The sequence below is a fragment of the Pteropus alecto genome, unplaced genomic scaffold (assembly GCF_000325575.1).
Source record: "Pteropus alecto unplaced genomic scaffold, ASM32557v1 scaffold116, whole genome shotgun sequence".
In the NCBI taxonomy this organism is placed as follows: Eukaryota; Metazoa; Chordata; class Mammalia; order Chiroptera; family Pteropodidae; genus Pteropus; species Pteropus alecto.
This window is the reverse complement of record NW_006439189.1, coordinates 846,080-853,052: the sequence shown is the minus strand read 5'-3', so window position 1 is coordinate 853,052 and position 6,973 is coordinate 846,080. Positions and strand designations below refer to the sequence as shown.

Sequence of the window (6,973 nt, the reverse complement as noted above, 5' to 3'; positions counted from 1 at the left end):
AATATGGAGGTTTGTTTCAAAACTAAGAATTGATCTACCATATGATCCAGCAATCCCTCTACTGGATATTTACCCCAAAGCCTTGAAAACCATATCCAAAAAGATATTTGCACACCAATGTTTATAGCAGCATTATTCACAGTGGCCAGGGCATGGAAGCAACCCAAGTGTCCTACAATAGATGATTGGCTAAAGAAGCTGTAGCACATATATACAATGGAATATTACTCAGCCATAAGAAGAGATGAAATACTGCCATTTGCAACAACATGGATGGACCTCGAGATGGACCTAGTGTTACCAGACGATTATGAACTAGCGATTACTAATGGGTTGAGAGAGGAGCGGGGAGGGAGATGGGGTAAAGTGGGTCAAATATAGAGTTTAGGGGGAGGGTGAAGTGGGTAAAGGGGATCAAATATAAGGTAGCTGAAGGAAACCGGACTTTGGATGGTAAACACACAATAGAATATACAGATGTCAAATGATAATGTACACCTGAAAATTATATAATTGTATTAACCAATGTTACTCCAATAAACTTAATTAAAAATTTAAAAAAAGAAGTGTTACATAAATACAATGGAATATTACTCAGCCATAAGAAGGATTGAAATACGGCCATTTCGACAACCTGGATAGATCTCAAGATAATCATGCTAAGCGAAATAACCCAGACTGAAAAGTTGACAATCGCATGATATCACTTATTTGTGGGATATAAACCTAAAAGCAACAAATGAACAGGACAAACAGAGACTCAGGGACATGGACAATGGACTAGCGGTTACCAGAGGGTGGGGATGGGGGAGGAGGGAAGAGCTAGACAAGGTAAAGGGGGTCAAATATAAGGGTGTTGTGGGAGGGCGAAGTGGTTAAAGGGGATCAAATATATAGTAGCTGAAGGAAACTGGACTCTGGTTGGTAATCACACAATAGAATATATAGATGTCAAATTATAATGTACACCTGAAAATTATATAATTGTATTAACCAATGTCATCCCAATAAACTTTTAAAAATGTTTTATTAAACATGAATTCAAGAGAAAAAAACAGTCATTTAAAATTTTCCCATTTACTGCAATGAAAAAATTCCCATTATTGAAGTTTGGGCGTCATTTATGATGATATATCTGACAGTTTCTTTCAATATGATCCACACTGGGAAAGATTAATCATTTTACTTTTTGAGATTGATGAACTATTATACTGTTTACTTAGTTCATTTATTCATTTAGTGATAGGCACTGCCCTATACTCTGGGCTATAGCCAACAAAGTATATGCTTTCCCCTTATAATCTAGTGAGGAAGGCTGACAATAATGAAAAAGACAAATGTTAGGTAGTACTGTCAATTGAGATAAAGATTAGTTAGGCACACAGAGTGAGCATTTTAGACAAGAGTGGTCCAGGGAAGCCTCTCTGGGGAGGTAACATTAGAGGAACTAGAGCAGTGGCCTCATATCATTCATCTATATGATAGATGATCTTGGCATGACCGTTTCCTGCCAGCTAGACCCTTATGCAATAGATTGTCACACAAGCGGGAGCCTGGTGGTAACTTTTAGGAGCCCACCGAATTAAGACTCTACAGCATACTGGTTACTGTACTAGATTTTACTGATAAACAGATGGGATTCCTGTCTCAAAGGAGTACACTGAGGAAATTTGAATACTTCAAACAAACTGAAGATCCTCTAGAAAGAGAAATTAGCAACATCCTTAGATCGTTAATTATGAAAAGAAAAAAAAATCAAATAGCAGATCTTCATCAATCAGTGTTGAACCTCAAAGAAATCAAATATATAGAAACCACGTAGTGATTTTGAATTAAGAGAAAAGAGAGGTAAGAAAAGCTTATATTTTAGAATATTTATTATAATATTCAAGCATTCATGGAATTACCAGTTTCAGCTATGTACGGGTAACCCCCAGAATGTCTATAAAACATAATCGTTCATAATTTTGCTGAGATACAAATTTGCTTCCATATGCTTTGTGCTTAGCTTTTCCATGAATTCTTAGTTAAGAACTTCGAAGTCTATTTGTTAATGGCAGATTTTTGTGTACTTTTCATCCAGGAATGTGAGAAACTTTATACCAGGTACACAATGCAACAAGGGGTCAATAAGTACACAATGCAACAATTGCTGAATAAATTGAATAAGCTAAGGACTAGGGAAAGCTCTTTCTAAGACATCAGCATCCGCAAATCTATCTTGTGTTCACCTTTTCTTGTAAAGGGAGGCACTGCACATGACCTGCCCACATATGGAAAAGGAACCCATATAGGACTTAGTTTGGTCATGGTTCCTTGTGATTCTATTTGTCTTCCCATGTTGCTTTTCCTGAGCAACCTCCTTTGCTTATTGCTTCTGCACTTGTTGTTCTAAGTGGGAAGAAAGATGGTTGCTACTTGCTTATAAAGTACTTTGATCTCGTTTATATGAAAGGTGTTAAGTGTGTGAAGACAAGATCTCCTGATTTTCAGACAACTATTTTGTCTAATGCTCAAATTCAGGAAACACATGTTCAAAACACATTTAAAAATTACGAAGTGCTTCCAAGATTTATAGTGTTGACTAGCTCCTGAAGTCAATAGTCCATACCTAAAGGTACCAAAAAGAAAGAATGTGTGATTTTAACTTCTTTCAGATGCTCTTAAGCAAAGAATAAAAAGAAATTATAGCACAAATCTTCAAAAAGTTGTTCTATTATTTGTAGTATTTTGCAACTCAGGTATTCTGAGATGCTTAATAATTGTGATTAGTAATACCAGTAGCTATCTACAGCTTATCTCAGTGTAAACAGGTATTTTCTAATATTTTATCTATCTTACTGCTCAGTTAGGATTGAAATTCAAAAGGCTCAAATCTTTATTGCCTACATCTTAGCCATACTGTTGCTTACAGTGTCTGTAGCTGGTTCTATAATCTAAATGTATCCCTAGAGAAAGCAAAATTAATGCACCTCCACTACACGCTCTGCACATAGATAGAGCACAGCAATTGGTAAATGGCTACAGGTTATGATGTTCTCTGGATAGCACCATCTTTGTAGACATTTTCTTTTCATTTGTAGCCGCATTGTTTTACACCTTAAAAAAGATCTGCATACAGTTTGCGCCCTTTAGAGTCCAGGTCAAAAGCCCTCCACCACTCCACCACTTACTAGCTGTGTTATCTTGAGTTATTTTTTTAACTTTTCTGAATATTCCTCATTTTTAAAACAAGGCTAATAGTTGTACTTACTCAGGGTTATATCAATATTAAATGAAATAAAGAAACTACCTGGCATAGTAGTGACTCATAATAAGTACTTAATAAGTATTAATATAAATATATACTATATACTTAATAAATATCAGGGCACATAATAGAATATAATTTGAAAAGTCAGTTCAAAAGGCAATTACTATTGCTTTTATTCATTGTTATGGCATCTTTGTGAGGTGATTGGACGAAGAAGAACAATTATTCCCATTTTCAATACGGAACAAATGAGACCTAGAGCAATTTTATTTCCCAGGAAAAGTCATAACAGTGATTATTAGCAAGACAGAGTTAGAACTAGTGTGGACAGAGCTATACCACCCTTTTTCCTCTGTTAAGGGAAGAGTTAGCCATGGCCAGGCCACAGCCAAGCCAGATTTCCCTATGTTTTATGACTCCATTACTTGAAGGGCAGATTCACAAAGTGACAGGAAAGGTTAATGAGTTTAATAAAACCCTATAAGGCTGATTACAGAGATTAACCATTTGAGTAATGTGTAAAACAGGCAAAAACAAAACAAAATAAAAAATAAACCAAAAAAGCAAAATCTTGAGACTATTGAAGAGTTGCAAGGGCTTACAGGACAAATATTTCAGGGTTCAAATTCTGGGCAAAAATAAACAGGTGTCATTTATGGCCATGCCATCCTGAACAAGCCCAATCCCGTCTGATCTCGTAAGCTAAGCAGGGTCAGGCCTGGTTAGTACTTGGATGGGAGACCACCTAGGAAGACTGGATGCTGTAGGCATAAAAAATAAAAAATGAGGGATTGTAAGCTGACAAGATCCTTGCAATCTGTGAGGTCCACCAAAGATTCCTTTGCCTAAAAATAAACAAACAAACAAACAAGTGTCTAAATGAAGCAAACTGGCACTTAATGCAGTCCTGAAAATGTGACTGTGTTGTCAGTTTTCTTATTGGCTCAAAACACTTGATCTTTTTCCCATTACTTTGGGTATCTCAAGCATCCACAATAAGTCTACTTTTGACAAGCAATTACCAGGGCAGATGGTAAAATAGTCACCCTACCTCAGGATGAGTGCCCCCATTTTGTTTTACTTGAAATATCACTAGCCATAAGGAAAATATTCTGCTTAAAAAGCTGTCTGCATTTTCAATAGCACCAGTTTTCCAAGAGTCTTAGAGTGTTGATAGGTAATGCTCCCAGCTGCTTTTAATGTTATCCATTTGGTAGGTATTATTTATTTGGGCTAGTGACCAAATGTGTAGGATTAAATCAGCCATCTCTATTTAAGTAAAAACTAATGAAATTTTATTGAATTTGCATAGGAAATTTCACTGCATTCACATTTTTAGAACATGAAAACAGGTTTATACTATAACATTAAATGTTTTACAAGTGCTGTACGAGCTTAGATAACATATATTAAAAAATCAGCATCTGTTAGGTGGAAAGCTCCCAAATATCTGAATATTAGAACCCTCGAATGTATATAAATTATGAAATACCAAATCATAATTATATGGTAATATATAAAGGAATAATGGGGTTAGCGTTCATAAATTAAGCATTTGAGGACTATTTATTCATTCCCCCCAGTCACAGTGGTATTATTTAATTCCCTGAAATAGTCAGTGATGAGAAAGTCATAATGCACCAGAATACCGGGTTGTATACTAGGTTAACTTTATCACATCTGTCACACAGATAACTCAAAGTACTCTATGAAACCCTTGAAACAGTGCCATAAGGGTAGGTTGCAAGTATCTCACAGCTTCATAAAAAATATTTGAGTTGAAATTCTCTGAAGTTTTATCGAGCATGTGCTGTGTACACCAGGCACTGAAAAGGATGCAGAGAGGAAAATCACCTAGTCCTTGCCCTGGAGTGACTATCTAACAATTGGACAGAGAGATATATAACTCTTAGTCAAGACAGGATATGACAAGTGCAATAGCACAGATATGAGTGCTGTCTAATGAGAATAATATTGGTGGGGAAGAAATTGATGCTTGGGACAGATAAATCAGGTTAAAACATTTTTCTATTTTATTATCACTGAATTTGAAGGGATCTTACCATTCATCTTTTAGTCCAACTTCCACTCTGTCATGACAGTTGTATCATGACTCTCCAAACTACGGTTTTGAAAACCATTTCCCAGAGGTTTGTTTGGAAGAGTTAAAAAGTCATGCCTTGTTGGAAACCAGCCGACCAAGTCAAACCAGGTCCCTGAATGGGGGAGCGGGGACTGAGAAAAAAGCGAAGACAGACAGGGTGCAGGAGGGAGAACAGATCTCACAACTGTCTCACCGAGTTTATTTCTTATGCACCTTTTTATACATAATCTGTTCCTTTGTGTATCCCAAGATAACATAATTAAAGTAACATCTTGAAGATCAAGGTACAATCAAAACTCCCTTCGACACTCCCTTCGACACTCCCTGTTTCTATTCTTAATCTTCTTCTTCCTGGAATTCCTCAGAACCAGCCTTTTCCCTTTTATATGCAAGCAGGCCTCCCGAGATAATCCATGCACTCTTTTGAATTTTGGGAGCTTTAGTTCCCTACAGATATATGGTCATTTTAACTATGTTGATGCTTCCAATCCAAGAACACGGAATATCTTTCCATTTTTTTCTATCTTTTTTGATTTCTTTTAATAAGGTCTTATAGTTTTCATTATATAGGTTTTTCACATGTTTTGTTAAAGTTATTCCTAGGTGTTTTATTCTTTTTGTTGCAATTGCAAAAGGAATTATTTTTTCCACTTTTTTTTCTGACACTTCGTTATTAGAGTATAGGAACGCTATGGAATTTTGAACACTGATTTTGTATCCAGAAACTTTACTGTATTTGCTTATTGTTTCTAGTAGTGTTCTTGTGGAGTCTTTAGGGTTTTTTATATAGAGAATCATGTCATCTGCAAATAGTTGCAGTTTGACTTCTTCTTTTCCTATTTGTATGCCTTTTATATCTTTCTCTTGTCTGATTGCACTTGCTAGGACTTCCAATGTTAGTGGACAGCCTTGCCTTGTTCCTCATCTTAGAGGAAAGGTTTTTAGTTTTTCACCACTAAGTATAATATTGGCTGAGGGCTTGTCATACATGGCCTTTATTAATGTTAAGATATTTTCCTTTTATACCAATTTTGTTAAGTGTTTTGTTCATAAATGGATGCTGTATCTTGTCGAAGGCTTTTTCTGCATCTACTGATATGATCATATGATTCTTCTTTTTTAATTTGTTTATGTGATGTATCAAATTAATCGATTTGCATATGTTGAGCCATCTCCGTGCCTCTAGGATGGAGCCCAATTGACCGCGGTGCATAATCTTTTTAATATGTTGCTGTATTCAGTTCACTAGTATCTTATTTCGAATTTTTGCATCTGTGTTCATGAGAGATATTGGTCTGGAGTTTTCTTTTTTGTGTGTTATCTTTTCCAGGTTTTTGTACCAGGGTAATATTGGCCTCATAAAATGAGTTAGGAAGTATTGCCTCCTCTTTGAGTTTTTGGAAGAGTTTGAGAAGAATAGGTATTAAATCTTTGAATGTTTGGTAGAATTCACTGGTGAAGCCATCTGGTCCTGAACTTATACATATTGGTCGGTTTTTGATGGTTGTTTCAATGTCCATACTGCTGATCAGAAGTGTTAGGTTTTTTATCTTGGCTTGTAATTGTTTTTGGAGATAGGCTGTAATGATATGAACTTTCCTCTTATGATCCCTTTT

The 6,973-nt window shown here is 35.9% G+C and overlaps 1 protein-coding gene and 1 pseudogene across 3 annotated transcripts in view; both read left to right on the top strand.

Annotated features, from left to right (window-relative positions):
- The window catches only part of TENM1 (teneurin transmembrane protein 1), a 756,077-nt gene that overhangs the window by 524,623 nt on the left and 224,481 nt on the right, over positions 1–6,973 (top strand). The gene's annotated exons all lie outside the window — the stretch shown is intronic.
- On the top strand, positions 3,905–4,023 carry LOC112483235 (annotated as a pseudogene).